This window comes from Onychomys torridus, chromosome 7 (assembly GCF_903995425.1).
Source record: "Onychomys torridus chromosome 7, mOncTor1.1, whole genome shotgun sequence".
Lineage (NCBI taxonomy): Eukaryota > Metazoa > Chordata > Mammalia > Rodentia > Cricetidae > Onychomys > Onychomys torridus.
The window spans coordinates 75,154,242-75,174,434 of NC_050449.1; the positions used below are offsets into that span (position 1 = coordinate 75,154,242).

At 37.7% G+C, this 20,193-nt stretch overlaps 1 protein-coding gene across 1 annotated transcript in view; it reads left to right on the forward strand.

The window, feature by feature from the left end:
- The first annotated feature begins 2,580 nt into the window (after positions 1 to 2,580).
- Positions 2,581 to 20,193, forward strand: part of Mei4 (meiotic double-stranded break formation protein 4) — a 189,767-nt gene continuing 172,154 nt past the window's right edge. The window contains exon 1 of the mRNA XM_036193876.1: positions 2,581 to 2,776. The gene's annotated coding sequence lies outside the window, so the exon portion shown is untranslated. The remainder of the gene's footprint in view (positions 2,777 to 20,193) is intronic.

Here is a 20,193-nt window from a genome sequence, read left to right on the forward strand (position 1 = left end):
TAAAAAAAATAACACTTTGCAACATCCTTAAAAAACAATCTACATTTCCTTTGATATTTTACCAATTATTCTGCAGTTGGTAGTTAAAGTAGCTACCTTACACTTAATTTTGCCCCTTACATAATTTTCAGTTATTTGTGTGTGTATATGCTCACACATGTGCCACATCCCATGTCTGGAGGTCAGAGTACAACGTCTACAAACCACATCTCTCTTTCTACCCTACTGATTATAGAGATGGAACTCAGGTTGTCAGGCTCAGAGGGAAATGTCTTTACCTGCTGAGCCATCATAGCCACTTGATTGCATTTTTGTACGTAGTTTACTCATAGATTTATATTTGGTTTAAGTTAACTAATAAGGTAGTGGTTTCATCACTGAGATTGTACATTTAATAAAACTATTTTCATTTGATTTTATTTGGGTACTAGAAATTTATACGAAGATGCCTAGAAACAAGGAGATGGAGGTCCTTGTCAAGCAGAGCAATAGGAAATGGGACTGCTTGTCATTAATAAGATGGCAGCCTTCCACCTTCTTCATTATACTCTTGAAAAAGTCCTAGCAGGCTTTTTTTTTTTTTTTTTTTTCTGCCAGCAACTCTCCTGCCATTCTGGTTGACCTGTCCAGGGTGGTTAATTCAGGGCTGCTCCCTGAGCATGGTTACCTGAAGCTTTGGTCCTAGGACCTCCCCTTTCTTTTCTTAAGATGACCAATAGGAAATGAGAGGAGGAGGAACCATCTCAGGCCACCAAAGTTCCAGCTTTATGAGGGGAAATCAGCTTCTGGTTTCCAAGTCCTCTTCCCACTTTATGGGGTATCTTTCTCTGTGTGTTATTTGCTCTTCCTGTATGTATGTCTGTGTGTTTCTTCAATTTTTAATAAAGATTGTCATTTTACTATTATCTATCTATATCTATGTATCTATCTATGTGTCTATCTACTATATATGGATGCATGCATGCATGCATCCATCCATTCATTCATCCATACATCTATCTATCATCTATAATCCTTTAGAAAGTGGGTTAGTCTCAGCATCATTGTCAGACTGTGACATTAAAAAGCGGGGCTCTAAGAATGCTTAGGAATTAAATGATAAACATAACTGGAGAGCTCATTACTTTATTCAACAGGATGTATTGATTGACCTGTTTCTGTTTCATTAGTTATGAGTCAGTAAAAAAATTGCATAACTTTCTTGAATTGTTTTTCTGCTATGTAGTTCTAAAATATCTCTAGCCACTGCATGTGAATATGTTCAAAGAGAACTGTTGAGGTTATTGAAGTTAGTGGGTCTCTAAAATTAGATGATAAAGAGTAAGGTTCTGGTAAGACTGAGTCTATGGATTTCAGTGGCTGTGCTCTTTCTGATAATTGTTACCAATTTATTTTAATTATTAGACTGAGTGCTCTGTTTTGTATAGGGCTGTAATCAGGCCTCACCCAGTGTCTGGCACAAAATAGTTCAATTTGTTCAATAAATGTATGAGTGGAATTTAGACAGAATATCATATATTCAGTAACACAAAGCAACCTTTCTACATTGCTCTTAACTCTTATTATCTCTGAAATGAACTTTGATGATTTGATTCTACATTTCTCAAATATGAGCAGCAAATACAGCAAAACATTAATTTATTGTTCATTAATTGGAGTTCAAGATAATTCAATTTTAGTTTATATGAAAATCACTGCTGCAAAATTAATGAAAAACTATATTAAACAAATGACATCATATTTAAGATTATTGACTTTCTTAAACAAGCACGTAGATAGAACAATGGAGCTTAACATTTCCAAGACATTTACAACTGACTAGATGCAAATGTATATCTTAAAAAGATTCATCTATGTAGGAGAATGAGCTGAGCAGACCCCTAATTATATAATAATTGATAATTTAAACTATACAATTGTTGAACCTTCTACCTATTGGCAACTAAGTACTGTTACTAAAGACAGTAGACATGCCTTTAGAATGCTTAGAATCTATTTTGCATTCTAATATATGAGGGATTTCAGTATGTAAGGCAAAAGTAAATTAGAAATTTATACTAAAATAACATGACAGGTGAACATATAAGAAACATAGCTGTGGAGTAATTACATTCCCCTGCAGGAAGCAAAAATTTAAAAACACCTTTTGGAAGCAAGTAAACAAAACCAAACAATCCCTTTTCCTGACTCTTGTCATGCAAAACAGGAAGGAGTCAGCAGAACCTAAGATTTCCTGAGACTTTTCTTCAAGGCTCAGTCAGGTCTTTAGGGTTGGCAAGCCCCAGGGGCTCTCCCTTAGAAACCAGCCAGGGCATCTGCCTCTCTCAGCAGAGGAGCTAGACTATTCTGGAAGCTCAGAGCAGGCGCCAAGATGCAGAAAAATTCCTGCCTATTGCCGCCAAACCCGTTGCGAGCCCCACCCGAGCCCACCCGAGCCCGCCCGAGCCCCTCCGAGGCGAGTAGCGCAAGTGCTTCTGGGGCTTGTGGTCTCTGCCCGCCTCCTTCTTTTGATTGGCACGGGAAGAAAGGAGCAGGGCGGGGTGACGCTATGGGCTCTGGCGCCTACCTGCGGGCAGCGCTTGCATCCGCGCGCATGGCAGGGAACACCAGCCCCTGCGCTTCCCCTGCCGCCTGAGGGCGTCCTTCTCGCTCAGGAGCCCAAGATTTGTGCAGCGCCAGCCCGCTCTCTGTTCTCTCAGACTTTTGGTCCCTTCAGGCAGCGCATGCTCTCAGGTGCTGTGGCTTGGGGATCTGTGTCGCGGCGCCCTTGGAGGAGGTAGGTCTCTTCATGCATGGGGATGGGTCTTTCCTTTTCTTTTTTGGGGGGGGGGGTGGGGGTGGGGGTTGAGACGTTTTTTCTGTGTAGCCTTGTTTGTTCTGGAACTCACTCTGGAGACCTGGCTGGCCTTGAACCCAGAGAGATACACCAGCTTCTGCCTCCTGAGTGCTGGGATTAAAAGTGTGCACCACCACTGCCTGGAGGGTCTTTCTGTAACTGATTAAGTAGATTGCATCAGAAACTTTGGCAGGCAAAGCGTGTGTTCGGTGGAGTGCTTTACACTTCAGAGTGTGTGCAAGCCTGGTTTAATCATCAGTATTGTTTCTGAGGCTTCCTGGAGAAGACATTTTTGGGACTGGTTAGCCACTTGTTGATCAGATCTTTGAGCGCATACACTCAGGGAAGAACTGCAGAAAGTGTTGAGGATGTTAACATCAGGGCATTTGGGGTATCTTGTTTCAAGGATCTGAGTAGCATGTGGTGGTTGGATAAGATCCATCCATTGGAGAAGGATTAGGTTATGGAGGGATGTGCACCCTATCTGAGGAACAGGGCCAGGAATGGGATCTATACTACAGAAGGAGCTAGTGAGGGTTTGGTGAGTTTGGAATGTCCAAAGTAGCAGAAAATAAGTAATTTGAATTGAGTTAGGTAAAACCTTGAATAGCTTTATAGTCTGCAGTTACATATTTAGGACTTGAATTCCATCAGGAACCATAGAAAACAAATCGGTACTTTGATAGTCACAAAATAAACATATTATAAGAAGAATTCAGTAACATGGAGTCATCATCAACCGAATTTTCCTACATATTTTGGATTTTTGAGACAAGGTCTCATTCTGTAGGCCAGCTCGACCCCTTGCTCTCAAGACTTAAGGCAGTTCTGATGTCTCAGATTCTCAAATGCTGGGATTATAGTGTGAGCCACAAAGTCTGGATATATCAGGCCATTTTCAATTGCAATATTCATATAAAGTTAATTACATACAATCTGATCATTTTTTGACTTTTGAGTAATAGTTTTTTTCCTACTTAAAATTATGAGGTTTTCAGTGTATCTTCTGACTACAATGATGAGATTCATGAGTTACCATCCATTACTCTGTTTTTTTTTTTTTTTTTTTTTTACAACTTCTGGAAGGGCTTTGTATCTTTGTTTAAGCATGTAGCAGCCAGATGATTTTCAGGGTTGTCAGTAGATGACAAAAATGACTTATTCAGATGTAAAATTTGGGAATGAAAACCAGAAGCACAGATCTGTGACTTTGAGGTTTTTTTTATTTTTTTATTTTTTTAATGAGTGACAATGGGAATATCAGTATTTGGAATCAGATATTTAAAAATATCAGTATTATGGAGGCTAAGACTTGTATAATATTAATGTATACTATGGTTTAGTATATCAAAGAAAATTTGAAGTTTAGTGTATTTTAGCTTTCATGGTATATATGTACAGCATGTATATGTTAATTTTTGTTGTATGAAGATACTTGAAACCAGAAGTCATAACCTCAATTTAATAGTCAGCTAAATTATCTCAAATTTCAAGTATTAGTGAGATAACCATACTTAAAGACAGAATTGTGGAGAGTTGTTTGGAGGAGTTGAGTTAGAACCCTGAAGGGTTATAAAAGTAAGATAGGTTTGTGGTTGATATATTGTGCACCCCAGTAAACTTATCTGGGGGTCAGAGAACAGAACAGCCATAATATTAAACATAGAGCTTAGGCAGTGGCAGCACACACCTTTAATCTTAGCATTCCAGAGGCAGAGATCCGTCTGGATCTCTGTGAGTTCAAGGCCACACTGGAAACAGCTAAGTGTGGTAACAAGAGCCTTTCATCCCAGAAAGTGATGGCAGGAAGCAGAAAGGTATTTAAGGCACGAGGGCAAAGAACTAGAGCTGGTTAAGCTTTTAGGCTTTTGAGCAGTAGTTCAGCTAAGATTCATTCTGGATGAGGACGGAGAGGCTTCCAGTCTGAGGAAAAAGGATCATCTGAGGAATTGGCAAGGTGAGGTGGCTGTGGCTTGTTCTGCTTCTCTGATCTTCCAACATTCACCCCAATACCTGGCTCCAGGTTTATTTTTATTAATAAGAACTTTTAAGATGAGTTGAGTTAGAACTCTGAAGGGTTATAAAATAAGATAGATTAATAAGTAAAGAAAAAGTGGGTATGTTTTTCGCTACTGCGATATTCGCTACTGAGATATGATCAGGGTGGGATCATTAAAAATCTAGAGGTAAGTCTTTTAGGAACAGGAGAGTGACTGTGAGTGTTAGTTACTGCAGCTGGAAGGCGGAGCACTAAGGATTTGGCATTATGTCACTTGTAACTGGTCAGAACATTCAGGTCCCATGCGAGTATTGAAAACTTCTCTATTTTTGAAAGTAAAACTAATAATTTTAAAGATTTTGTAAATTTACATTTTATGCCAGCACATTCCACTTCATACATCTCTACTCTTTTCATATCCCTACTTCCCATTAATTATCCTCCCCCTCCCTTTGTTGTCCTAGACAGTTTTATTTTTGCTTTCATGTCATATGTATACACATGACTTTGTGTATCTGTAAATACTAGGAACCCCATGAATGAGAGAAATACTTGCCTTGCAGATTTTGGCTTAATTGCCTTAAAATGATCATCTTCAGTTGCATCAATTTTCCAGCAATGGAGATGACTTTCATTCTTCTTTATGACTGAAAAAATATTTCATTGTGTATATGTAACATGTGTTGCTTATCCCTTTCACTGTTGTGAATGCTTCATTGGTCCCATAATTGTTTAGTGTGAACAGTGCTTTAATATTACCAATGTGCATGTGTTTCTGTGATAGCTTGACTTGAATCAGTTGAGTAAATACCCAGTAATGATATAACTAGGTCATATAGAAGATTCAAATTTAATTTTTGGAGAAACTTCCATTCTGACTTTCACAGTGGCTGAACTAATTTATATTCAATCTACAGTGTATTAGCATTCCTTTCGTCCACATCCTCACTAGCACTTTCTGTTATTCATTTTTTTATTAGTGATTATCATTTTGACTATGGGAAAATAGAATCTCACTATAGTTTTTAAAAATATTTTGAAACTCCTTTGAGATTATAATTACATCATTTCCCCACTTTCTGGAATTTTCTCTCTCCACACCTCACATGTATACCCTCCACTAAGTTTTTACTTAAATTTATGGCCTCTTTTTAAAAAAAATGTTGTTTTATATATGTGGATGTGTGTAAAAACATAAATTCAACCTGATCAGCTTGTATAATGTTTTGATTTGTATTTCTTAGATGGCTTGTAAGGTTGACCATTTTTTGCATGTTTGTATACTATATGTATTTTATCCTTTGAGAATTGTCTATTTACTTTGTTAGCCCATTTATTGATAGAGGTGTTTGATTTCTTGTTTAGTTTTTTTTTTTTGTATTCTTTATTCTTGATATAATCAAAAATAGCTAACAGAGATTGTCTCTCATTCTATAGGCTTGCTTCACTCTATTAACTATCTACTCTTCTATGCTGAAACATTAATTTTGTTATGTCCTAATTATATGTTGTTTACCTCATTTTGTGGACAACTTGATGTTCTGTCAAATCCTTGTCTATTGTATCTTCAAGTGCTTTTTCTAATTTTTCCTCTAACAATTTCATAGTTTCTGATCTGATGGTAGTTTTTTTTTCCCCTTGGTTAATGGTGTGAGAAACTTGAGGATCATGATATTTTGAAAGGTAAAAGTCAAAATGGATGGGGAAAAGCCCATGAGGCCTCAACTGTAAACAAAGAACTGTAGACAACTGAGGAAATCTGGGAGTGGGAAAGGTAAGAGAAGAGCACACCAATTGGTTGTCCAGAGCCAAGTGGCTAACTCTGAAGATATACATTAATAATAACATCATATGGAGTGAACTAGTGTTATATATATATATATAATAAAAATTAGTAAAAGTTTCCATAAATTTGAAGGAAAGTGAGGAGGGATATATAGGAGGGCTTGGACAGAAGAAAGGGAAGGAAGAACTGTTAGTATATTATAATCTCAAAAATAAAATAAAAAAAGAAATTGTAACAGAGCTCAGTTTGAGTTTATCCTTATTTTTTGTTTTCTGTGTTATGGATGAGGTCAAATCCCTTGAGCTCATTAGGTAAATGCCCTATCACTGAGGTATACCCTCAGCTGGAGGATAGCTGAAGAACTAAGGGAGTCCTCAGCCAGAGGATGAGATTGAAAGAACTAAAGAGGGAAAATATTTAATGGAGGAGATACATGGATTCAATTGGTGTATAGTTTTGGAACATTGCATATGGTATATAAGGACAGAAAGATACTGGCTGTTATTTTTGAGGTGTATAGCACAGAATGATCATATTTTCTTACATTCTGTCAGAAGGGCTAAGGATCTAGCTTGTTTTTTTTTTTTTTTTTTTTTTTTTTTTTTTTTTTTTTTTTTGTCAATTCAGTTGGTATATTAAGCACCTAATAGTTTTTCAGTACTTATCCTCTTTTAGTAATAGGGATTTCTGCTCTAGTCAGGTACATTGTGATTAGTGGCATTTGCTAACTATAGAGGGTATTAGGCACCAAACAACTAATTAGACAACATAATCCAGGTGTAGTTCTGATACTTGATAGGAAAGAACATAGGTTAGGCTACCTGCATTAAAAGGAAATTACATGTCCTGTGAGTACCAAAGAAAGTGATTTCAAGCCTGGAGTAAACTTAGATCCTTGTTAATGGCTTAACTATACCTCTCCCAGGCTGACATGTCTTCACTTACTTCAACTTCTTCCTGGGTCATATTTCAAGGTTGGGCTCAATCCCCCATCTTGGGTATTTGAAATGTATTTTCCCACTGGGCTGGTGGGATAGATTGGGAAGACTTTGAAGAACCAACACGTTGTGAGGTTCTTCCTCAAGCCTAGTATTGTTGCTTCAGGGTGATGAAATGTGAACTAAGTGGCCATTTAATTTATTCACAGTACAATTATTACCACTAGGGGAAAAGAAAGGTTTTGGGAATGATAAATCGATGATCAGCCACAGCCACCACAGACTAAGTCTTTTAGTGTCCTTTGGAGAACCACAGCAGATGCAGTGCCTGTCACTTCTTATTAGGAATTTTTTGGTAACAGCTAATGAAAGTATTGTTTTTCCCCATTCTTGTTTTAAATTTTAATGCTTTCTGAGTCAAGTGATTGGGGAATAAGCATACACTCTGCAGGGAAGCAAAGCTACTGTTGCTACTTTGATTTGGCATTATAGCACTGAGTGTTGGCTAAATGCTTTTATAATCAATTATGTTGTTCAATTTAAAAGATAGCCTAAAATCACCTCTGTCAAATTTTGTTTGGTGTGATTCAGAATCTTTTCTTAATAAGGATCTTCTCTTAAAAGAGGCCCTTTTATGGTGTGGAAGAAGGTGAATAATGAGGACTGGATAAGATATAAGACAATGTTATCACTTGAAAAGGGGGCTCTAAGAATGCTTAGAATTGAATGGTAAACATAACTGGAGAGCCCATTACTTTATTCAACAGCATGTATTGATTGACCAGTTTCTGTTTCATTAGTCATGAGTGAGTCAAAGATTTGCATAATTTTCTTGAATTGTTTTTTCTTCTATGCAGTTCTAAAATATCTCTAGCCACTGCATGTGAATATGTTCAAAGAAAACTGTTGAGGTTAGTGAAGTTAGTGGGTCTCTAAACTTAGATGATAAAGAGTAAGGTTCTGGTAAGACTGAGTCTTTCTACAGGATTTCAGTGGCTGTGCTTTTTCTGGTAATTGTTACCAATTTGTTTTCATGATGTTATCCATGTGATTTTTTTTGTTACTGGTTTTAGCAATGGAGGTATAAATGAAAGTAAAACAACAGAAATATGATCTTGTAGGATGCCAGCTCTCCTCATGATATGATTTTAACTAAGGCACCTAGATGTGTGTGTGTGTGTGTGTGTGTTGCAGCATATATGTGTTTCACCATATGTCTTTTAATATAAATATACCATTTTTAAAACACTAGATTTTTGAATGGAAAATTTCTTGATAATAAAAAAATTAGATTTTATTTAGAGCAAAGTTTGGCAAATATTTTCATGTATTGCCAGAGAGTCAATATTTCAGGCTTTGTAGGCCACATTATTTATATTGCAGCTACTCAACATTCAAGTTCTAATGCAAAAGCAGCTATACATAATCAAATGAATGTGAACATTTTATTTTTATTTTTATTTTTTTTAAATTATTTATTTATTTATTTTTATTTTTCCTTTTTTTTCTTTATTATTATGTGTTTTAATTTTATACATCAGCCATGGGGTCCCTTGTCCTCCCCCTTCCCGCCCCCATCCCCACCTTACCTCCAGCCCCTCCCCTCAATCCCCATCTTCTCCAGGGCCAAGACTCCCCTGGGGATTCAATTCAACCTGGTAGATTCAGCACAGGCAGGTCCAGTTCCCTCCCTCCAGGCTGAGCAAAGTGTCCCTGTGTAAGCCCAAGGTTCCAAACAGCCAGCTCATGCACTAAGGACAGGTCCTGGTCCCACAGACTGGATGCCTCCCAAACAGATCAAGTTATTCAGTTGTCTCACTTATCCAGAGGGCCTGATCCAGCTGGGGGCTCCACAGCCTTTGGTTCATAATTCATGTGCTTCCATTTGTTTGGCTATTTGTCCCTGTGCTTTTTCCAATCTTGGATTCAACAATTCACGCTCTTGCAGTCCCTCCTCTTTCTCGACAGTTGGACACCTGGAGCTCCACCTGGGGCCTGGCTGAGGATCTCTGCCACTTCCATCAGTTATTGGATGAGAGTTCCAAGATGACTATTAGGGTGTTTAGTCATCTGATCACCAGACTGGGTCAGATCAGGCTTTCTCTTGACCATTGCCAGCAGTCTATCATCAGGTCATACTTCAAAAACCTCTACTCCACAAAACCGGAAAATCTAAAAGAAATGGATAATTTTCTGGATAGGTACCACATACCTAAGTTAAATCAAGACCAGATAAACCATTTAAATAGTCCAGTAACCCCTAAGGAAATAGAATCAGTCATTAAAAGTCTCCCAATCAAAAACAGCCCAGGACCAGATGGTTTCACTGCAGAATTCTACCAGATCTTCAAAGAAGACTTAATACCAATACTCTTTAAATTGTTCCACACAATAGAAGCAGAAGGTATATTACCAAACTCCTTCTATGAGGCTACAATACCCTGATTCCTAAACCAAACAAAGATGCAACAAAGAAAGAGAACTACAGACTGATCTCCCTCATGAACATTGATGCAAAAATACTCAATAAAATTCTGGCAAACAGACTCCAAGAACACATCAAAACAATTATCCACCATGAATAAGTAGGCTTCATCCTAGGGATACAAGGGTGGTTCAACACAAGAAAGTCTGTCAATGTAATACACCATATAAACAAACTCAAAGAAAAAAAACCACATGATCATCTCACTAGATGCAGAAAAGGCATTTGTCAAAATCCAACATCCCTTCATGATAAAGGTCTTATTTCTATTTTTGATTTTATGTTTTATAGAGACAGGATGCTCTCATCTGACAAGTGTGCTATGGTTTGCCAACCTCTGATTTACAGCACCTCTGAGATGTATTCACCTCCTAGTGAATACGGAGTACTACAGATCAGAATGATTGATAGCTGAATGCCACATAAAGGCAGAGGTTGACTAGTTTTATTGCCTGTTATATATTCATTTCTAGCACAGCGTCTTATAAGTAAGAGTTAATTAAGCTTATTTGTTGAACAAAGTAATAACTAGCAAGTTTATCTGGCGGAGGATTGCTCTGGGCAGGCTAGGACAGTCTATGTTTGATTTCCGTGTTAGGTGACAGGACTCAGAAATCTACCATTTGGGGTAGAGCAGAGATTGCCTTTAGATACTTAGTTCAAAGAACAAGTCCAGAGAAGGTGGGTGAGAGAAAACGAGAGAGGCTATAAAGCGATAGTAGAAACATTATCTCTCCTGGGAAAAATGCAAACTGTGTCTTTGGAAGTCTACTCAGAGAATTATTTCAGCCCCTCTCACAGTCTTGCGTTTTCCTAGTCCACCCTCTCCTCTGCGTGGCTTTGTTAGTATGTGTGATGCATGTCTTCCATCTTCCTCTTGTCTCTCCAGATATTGCACCTGTTCTTTCTATTTTTCTGATGCCCGCTCCTCCCCACAGCCCATCCCTCCCACCAGGGGTCCTCTTCTGACTCAACTCTCTCTTGCATTTCTCCTAACTTATCTAGCTCTCACACCTTAGGCTTTTATCAATGGAAGGAGGCCTCTGTTGTTGAGATTACCAGCTCCTTGGAGTTCATTGTGTTAACACCTTTTAATCCCCAATTTTAGAAATAACCTCTAACAACTGTACTCACATTATTCAGATTGGGGTACTATCAGCTTTTCTATGGACTCTTGGCTTTCATAGTAGGTTTAAAGTTTTCCAGAGATACATATTGTATGTCAAAGTGTGATTTAGTTTAATCAAATTCAGTGACTCTTTTTTTATTTATTCATTTGTGTATGTATATCTGTGTGAATGTGCTTGTATGTCCAGAAGACCCATGGTGCATATATGGTGGTCAGAAGATAATGTGTAGGAGTCAGTTCTCTCCTTGTGCCATGTGGGTTCTGGGGATTGAGCTCAGGCCATCGGGTGGCAAGTGCCCTTACCTTTACCGAACTAGCCAGCCATCTGCTTCAGTCTATTACAGGATCTTGGGGTCAAGGTGGTCATGGAAGGTGACTAACTTAACCCTATGTGGTTGAGGTTGTCTACCACAATTCTGTCATACCCTGCTGAACACTTCTTCAGTAGGGAACTTGCCAACCTTTACATTCTCACACATGCTTAGATATACCTGACTGATAGAAAATATATACACTCCTTCCAATCAGTCTCTGTCATCTTCACTGGGGTTTCATGGAACAAGTATTATTTATACCTCATTCTATTCTTGAGAGTAGACTTTCAGGTTTCTTTGCCACCTTTGTCTGAAATTAGGGTGCCTAGACAGAATCTTTATTCAAATGTGTTTTCTGATCATGCTGAATTGAGCCTTGGTGGGCAGGATAACTTCTCCTGGAAGATAGAATGAAAAGCAGCAACATCTTCTCCCCTGTGTCCATAGATGCAGGAAACTGTGGGCCTGTCCTTATGCAAACACTACATATGATGTGAACAGTTGTCTTAAGTTTTTCCTTTCTATCATAGACTTAGCTATAATTAAAAATTTTCAATCACTACAAACTTTTTATATTTAAAATTTATATTGTAAACATCACCACATGTCTGTATTTTTAGTGTCTTGTTATGTTTATTTATTTTTTTAAGTTGAATTTTTCCTGGGCCTTAATTCTCTGCTCTGTTCATAATTATCTCCCTTAAGTCTTATGAATTTCACAAAATGTATAGAAATGTGTCACCTTTTCGGTTGAACATCAAACTGACTTGAAGGAAATGTTTAGAAGTGAATTCTTAAGTGAATCATTAAATTTATCTGGTTTTTATACTGAAAGTCCAATTTTTTTTTTTTTTTAAGCAGGCCTCTCAGATACTTGTCAGCTTCTCTAATTCTTCCTTCTGATTTAGTCAGTGAATTCATTCCCTATTTCATTTTTTATTAGATCGCATTCACTATGGCAGAACTCTGGAAAATAAACCCTCTTGTATTTAACACATGCTTTAGTTGGAATATATAGAATAATAAAAACAGCCTATTAGAAACTAATTTTGATGATTGATGAGAGAGATGTAACACTTTTAATCTTTAGTGTGTTAGAAAGTATATTTCAAAGGTTGCTCCTTTCCCTATATCTTCCTTTTATTTACATGAATACCTGTTATGGCAAGATGAGAAATCAATCAAAACCTTATTTTCACACCCCCAGTGCTAATTGTTTATTCCTCCTCAAAATGGAAGGATAAATTTAAGTTTCCTTCTTCACCGATTGTATACCTGATCAAAAGCTTTCATGTGTTGCCCTTTGATTTGCTTATTTTCTTGTTCTTCTGCCTCTACTACTCCCCTCAGATTAAAAGCCCAGAGGGGAGGGACTTCTGAATTTCCAATGTCTGGTAAAGCCAGTCATTGATTCTGAATGATTACTGACAATATAAGACTTTAATATTCTACAGCAGTGCACAAAATATTTAATGTAGTTCTCAGAAGATTACAGCTTCCTAAAACTGTACTTACCTGATAACTATGGCCTAAATAATCCATTATGATGTTAAGTTTTGTCTTTTAAAACATTCCCGACTTTCATCTGTTAATCTGATTATTAATCGTAACTATTGCAACTTTGAAACAAATACATTGTTATAGAATATATGTATGTATATATACTTCTGATAAACTTCATCGAAAGCGGTTTCCTAAACAAATGTTAGTTTAAATGCTGTGTAAATATTAGAAGGTGCAACGTAATTGCAGACAGCATATGGAGCAACTGGTGCATTTCATAATGTGTCACTATTAAAAGGATGGTACATAAATTGACAAAATGCAGCTTTCCCAGCTGGTCCTAAAAAAGATGGCTGGGAAAAAAGGTGAAATCAAGAAAGGAACTTATTCAAATGACGTGGCTGGGAAGTAAGTTCCTCAGTTCTTAATGTGCCTGCCTCCTGTTTTACCACCCACTGGTAAAAAACTAAGGTTCAGTAAAGAATTAAAGGAAACAAAAGCTCAAGTTGTGTGGGCAAATATTTTATCAGCATCAGTTTGAATTATTTTTTACTTTCTGATACTTTCAGTATGTGTTCCTGACTGGGGTCCTTCACCTCATTGACCAGATGTGGGAGTCACATTAGAGCCATACTTTATCTGTCCTGTCCAATCTGGTAGCAGTCTTCCAGAGCTGGCATTCTTTGTGCACACTGTTTTGTTTGGGCCTGGTTGTCATTCTAGATTCTTTATTTTCTAGTGTTAACATCTCTCCGACGTTTTCTTACCAAGCAGAATACACTTCTTTAAATACCACTCAGATTATTTCACTTATCCACACTGGAGGCTAAGCTATCTAGTATAGGAAGTTCAAATTTTGCCGCCTGACATTCAAGGTCCTATTCTCCCAATCTTATTTTCCTTTATTCCCTAAACTATCCTGAGAACTGATGTACAGCATAATATCATCTTGGATGAGATTGAGAAAACGTTCAGGAGTTGTAGTCGATTCTATTCATCATTAAATTGTAGCTTTGGCACCGGATGTCACTGGAGAGGACTTTTCCAAATCAGAATCATCAGAGGAGGCAGGCATGATGAAAATGAGCTGTGATGCTGGCAGAGGTGGGTGTGGAAACTGCGGTGGAGAGCTTGATTGCTCTATTCAGATCCTTGGAGAGTGATTTAGGAAAGTGAGCTTTATGCTGCTCTACTGTCAAATGTGGACCTGGGAATCAAATCAGAGTACAGAGCGGGTGGAAGGAATCGCTGAGAGTTGATCCTTAGGTAATCAAATTTTCAGTATCGCTCATGTCTGTGTAGTCTGGGTTGGAGTTCTAATTCTGTCATTAGTTGACAGACTGGATCATCTTTCTAATGTGAAGCTCTTAGGAGTTCATGGTATATGTAGCACGGCTTTGGTGTTACATTTTTTTATACCAGAAATATACTCATGTTTTATACCAGAAATATACTCATGTAGTGGGTAGCCATTCCACCTTTGATCTGGAAGTTCTAACCCCCATTGAGGCTTCGGTAACTCACGCCTATAAGGTGGGGCCGAGAGAAAACCCTGAATGCCTGAGATCCAGGTGGGCCAGTTCTCTTGGTTCCTGGATCCTGGACGCTGGAGGTAGACAGAACAGAGTTCTCCAGAGAACACCGCCGGACTGTGCTACACCTTTCCCAGATCCTGTTATCTATCTCTTCACTTGTAAGTTACCCCACAAAATAAACCTCCCTTTTAACTACATGGAATGGCCTTAATGATTTCACCAATATACTCAGTTATTTGTGTCACAAATGCTAACTTACATGTTCACTTGGCAAGCAATATAGAAAGACTGAAGGTTGTGCATTCAGATTGTATCTTTATGGAATGGAATGGGATTTGGGGCAGGTTATTCTTTGTGCTTTTTTACATCACAGGTTTATTATGAGAATTTGATATGTCAGTAATACAGATCTTTTACATCATAACAATACCATCATTTATAATTGCCTTGTTTTCCTTCCTTTGTGTTCTTTCTTTTCGTGGTGATGGGGATTGAACACAGGCCCTACACACACTAAGGAAACATTGTACTAGTGAGCTACAGGCTCCTCAGCCCCAAGAGTTCCCTTATTTATTTTTTTTAAAGCATGCTATACCTTTCTGAAAGCATTGTAGTCCCCACTTCTGAAGTAGTTATCAGTGATAAAGTGATACATCTGTGTGTTTTTCTAAAGGGTGGATTTCCTCTCCTTATTTAAGTCCACTACTAAATGTTGTTTTTTCTATGAATAACACATGTCATTTTATCCAGAATGACAAAAAGGTAATGGCAAATTAAAATTGTTAGCTACATGCCACAATCTGGAGAGATTGCCAGACTTTCTAGATTTCTTTCTCCTATATTTTCTGTTATTAAAAAGACATGCATAAAATACACGTTCCCATGGCTGGGAGGCAGTGGCGCACATCTTTAATCCCAGCACTCGGGAAGTAGAGCCGGGCAGATCTCTGTCAGTTTGAGGCCAGCATGGTCTACAGAGTGAGATCCAGGACAGGCATCAAAACTACACAGAGAATCCCTGTCTTGAAAAACCAACCAACCAACTAAACAAACAAACAAACAAACAAACAAAAAATACATGTCCCTGGTATTTGCTAATTGGGAATTAATTTGAAGACTAGAGAGATATCCTACTCTTCCAGAAGATCTGAGCACTGTTCCTAGCAGCCCAAACACATGGTATATACTCACCTGGACATACACACATGCTTGTAAAGAAGAGGAAAAATCAAAGAATTTGGAAGTAACAATTGGCTTTCTTAGTTGATTTCTGTTTTTTTTTTTTTAAAGCAAAAGATGCTTATTGTCTCATGCAGATGGAGCCTAAATGCTAAGTGTTTTTTTTTTTTTTTTTTGGTTCCTTTGGAGGTCTGTGAGAACTCTGTTCTGTACATCTCTCCTACTCTCGTGCTTGTTTGCTTGTTTTTTCTCCAATCTTCAGTGTTTCTTGTGAATAGCATTCTCCCTGCATCTTCATAGTGTGTTTCCCCTCCAGTATCCAGACATGTCTGTGTGTTCAAATTTACTGTTTTTTTAAGAGATTACTTTCAATGTATATATGTCTATGTGTCCATTTATGTCAGTGCCCTTGGAGGTAAGAAGGGCATTGCATCCCCTGCAGCTGCAATTACAGGAGGTTGTGAACTGCCCAGTGTGGGTGATGGGAACTGTAACTCTGGCCTTCTGAAAGAGAAAGTACTCTTAGCCACAGAGCCATCACACCAACCACAGTTTCTTTCTCTTTTTAAAAATAAAATGTTTGGTTGTTTATGAGAATTCCATTCATACAATGTATTTTGATCACATTTACTCATCACTTTTTCCCTTAATTCCTCCAAGATTCATTCTTTCAGTCCTCCCAACCCTCTCAACCCCCAACTGCATGTTCATTTCCTCTCTCTCTCTCTCTCTCACTCTCTCATTTTAACCCTTCTGATTTCAGTTTGTGCTGCCCATGCAATCAGGGGCATTGTGGGTATGGTGTCATCCATTGGCATGTGGAAGACATACCAGCAACCACACCTTTAGAGAAGAAGAATCAATTGTCAATAGCTCCATATCTGTGGGTGGGAGTCTGTGATACCTTCATCCTCCATACTGGGATATTGACTGGTTTGTGCAAGTCCTGTGCAGGCAACCAGAACTGTTGTGAGTTCACAAGTGCACATGTCTTCCTGGTTCTATCTCACTTGGTATATGAAATTGAGTTCTGTCATTTTGAAAGGAAAGCATGTGCCTCTGTACATCCATTAATGCTTGCCCTTGAGTGTTTATATACATGCACACACTGAAAACACATAGATGAAAATTTTGGGGTGTTATTTCTATTACTAAAGACTTTAATTTTTTTTCAGTTGTTGAAACTTTTATTTGCACTTGAAAATTTCAACTCTCAGGAGCACTGAAAGTTTCTAGAATGAGTACTATATAAAAAACTGTGAATAGTATTGCAATTTCTGGAATTTATTGTAAAATAGATATTTTATTAAGTTCTGCCCAACTAATCTGTGTCAGGAAAGATGCATCACAGCTAATATAATCTCTGTTGCTTCATGAAAATAACTTTTGACATTACTGTTAATAAAATTATTTTTCAATTAATTAAGCAAAGTTAAATAGGAAAAGCTCTACTATATCATCAATTGAACATAATTATATAATCAGGTAAATTTTAATGAGTTTGCTGATAAATTTGAAAAGATGACCCTCCAAAAAGAAATCATGGTGCATTAACCCATTGCTTACTTAAAAATATTGCCAAGTTTTTAAAAGAGAAATTAGCTGTGGAATAATCCTCTTGTACACTGTAAAGATTTGTCACTTGAATTGGTTTAATAAAACACTGATTGAGCAGTAGCCAGGGAGGAAGTGTAGATGGGGAGACCAAACTAAAAATGCTGGGAAGAGGAAGGGTGGTGTCAGGATTCACCAGACAGATGGAGAGGAAGCAAGATGAGAATGTTGTACTGAGAAAAGGTACCAAGCCACATGGCTAAACATAGGTAAGAATTATGGGTTATTTAAGTGTAAGAGCTAGTTAGTAATAAGCCTGAGCAACTGGCTAAACATTTATAAGTAATATTAAGTCTCTGAGTCAGCTATTTGGGAAGTGGCTGTCAGATATTTGGGAAAAGACTGTCAGGACAAGAAACTTCTGATTGCAGAAATTCATACAATTAATTACTGTATTTGTGTGTCAGTGTGTATGTGCACATGGGTATATGGAGACCAGAGGGTATATGGAGACCAGAGATCTTCAGTAGCTGTCCAGCTCTTTTTTTGTTTTTGTTTTTGTTTTTTTTTAAAATAAGATCTCTTAGTGAACCTTGTGATTGGCAATTTGCTAGATTGTCTGGCCAGTAAGCCCCAGGTATCCTTCAGTCTCTACTTCCCCAGTGCTAGGAATATAGGCATGTGTCAGGTTCTTAAATTTTAACAACTATTTTAGTAAGAGAATCTTGGATCCTGTAAAATGGTTCAACTGGTTGTTGCATATCTCTGATGACCTTAGTTCAATCCCTAGAACCTATCTAAAGATGGAAGGAGCAAAATGACTCCACAATATTGTCCCATGACTTGTGTATGTGCCTGTACACACACACATACATCGTACAAAGATATATAAATTTTCAAAAAGCTTAAAAAATACCCTTTTTCATGAGTTTCAAATTTATAGCTCAAACTTTTAAAATATGAAGTAAAAATTTATCTCATGTTGAAGGGAAGTGTAGTAATGATGACTAAATTTGAAAAGAAACCTATTTATAGGTGTTTATTATTTCTGCTATTTTTTAGTATTATCATGTTATGACTATATTGTAAGAGTTCAGCTTTGGGCATTGTACTCTTCCTGGTGCTGAGCAAAAAACTGAAAGCAGAGAGAAATTCATCTATGCCCGTTATGTACATATTTTATATGGTAATCTTAGACGTGCATATCCATATTATAATTGAGCCATTCACATTTTGCCCAGGTGCCAGGTACTTTATTAAATCTTCTGTATGAAGTATCTCATTTAATTTTCATCATAACTGTGTGAGGTAGCTTGTGCCCTGGGCTTTATTTTTCAGATAATCCAGCAGGGTTGTGGAGAGGAAACAATCAAAATGGATGAGAGGCGGAGCCTACACTTTAACCAAGCTTTTGGCCTTCACAGCTGGAACTTTTCACGGCCATCTAGCACTTGTCTGGTGCTTGTGTAATTACAGATTCAGAGCTGGAAAAGATGATGGTCCAACTGCAGAGCTTTCGTATCAGTCCAGAACTCTGTCCCTCATCTCAGGCTTATTGCTGTTCACCTTCTGCTTGAGAAACTCCAGTAATTGGAATTTCATAACGTCATGAGACTGCACATTCTATTGTTGGACAGCTCTTATCTTATTTGTCTGTTTATTGGAGATTTGTCTCCCTGTAATTTCCACATGTTGGTTCTAGATCTGCTTCTGGAAAAACCCTGAATATCTGTCTTTCCATTTTCTCCTGGCAGCTTTCCAAGGCTGTGCTCCTGAGCTTCTGGCAGCTCCATCTGGGTGTAGCATTCTTGGGGGTAGTGTCAAATAAAGTGGTGCTTGAGAAAACACTATGGAATTCAGCTACTGCCTTTCATTTCCTCTCCCAGGCCTGCATTTCCATGTTCTTTCAAAAGGGTGGAACTTCTCTATGTATTTTTGCTAGGAAGTCACCTGCTAAATGGGGTCATTTGTGATTACTCTTTAAAATGTGGACAATCTTTGTTTCTATTCATGCTTATATAAGTGGTTTATAGCTGTTTATCACAATCTAAAATATGTACATTTTGCCTATTTTCTTAGTGATTTTTCCTATTGGAATGAAAACACTAAGTGATCTACCTGTTTCCATCACTGCCACAATCTTTGAGGACATAGTATGTGACCAACAGATAGTTGTTAAATAAATCAATGAGTTTGCCATCATACTTACATTTCAGGGTGCTGTGCCCACCAAAAGGATAGGGTAGAGATGCTGCTCACATTCTAAGTTTTGAAATTAATAGTAATAACAGCATTTATAATAATAACGATGAATTTGTGTTTGTTTGTGTGTGCATGATGTGGGTGAGAAGGGGCATGCTTGCCGTGGTGTTCGTATGTGTGTGTCTCTCTCTGTGGGCCTGAAGGTCAGAGGACAACTTTGTGTAGTCATTTCTCTTCAGTCACATTTCTGTATTTCCAGGGACTGAGCTCAGGTTGCTAGACTTGCATGGCAAGTTTCTTTACCATCCTAAGCCATCTTACCAGGCTTTCTCACTTTCTTTGCAGAAGAAAACATACAATTCGAAACTGACTTAGTTTTTCCTCTGATCTTTCAGCTTCATACACTTATTGGTCAGTTAATTTCTTTGTGACACAGGAATGTTGTCAGACAAAGCAGTTGCCTGAACTACATTTCCTGGTGTTGAATGTTATAATGCTGAGAGTCTACAATATTAGCTATGACGAAAAAGGAACTTTATCATTGATTTTACCTTTTAATGGCTCAAAGTGATAGTTTAGTGGGTAAATATATGCTGACTTTTATAGTATCAACAAATCATTAATTTATTTGTAGTCTCTTTGTAGCTCTTCTTCTTGATTTTTAGATTGACAGTGTATCTTAAAGCCTTTTATTTTGTCCCTGAAGGTGACCACTGCCTTAGATAACTGGATA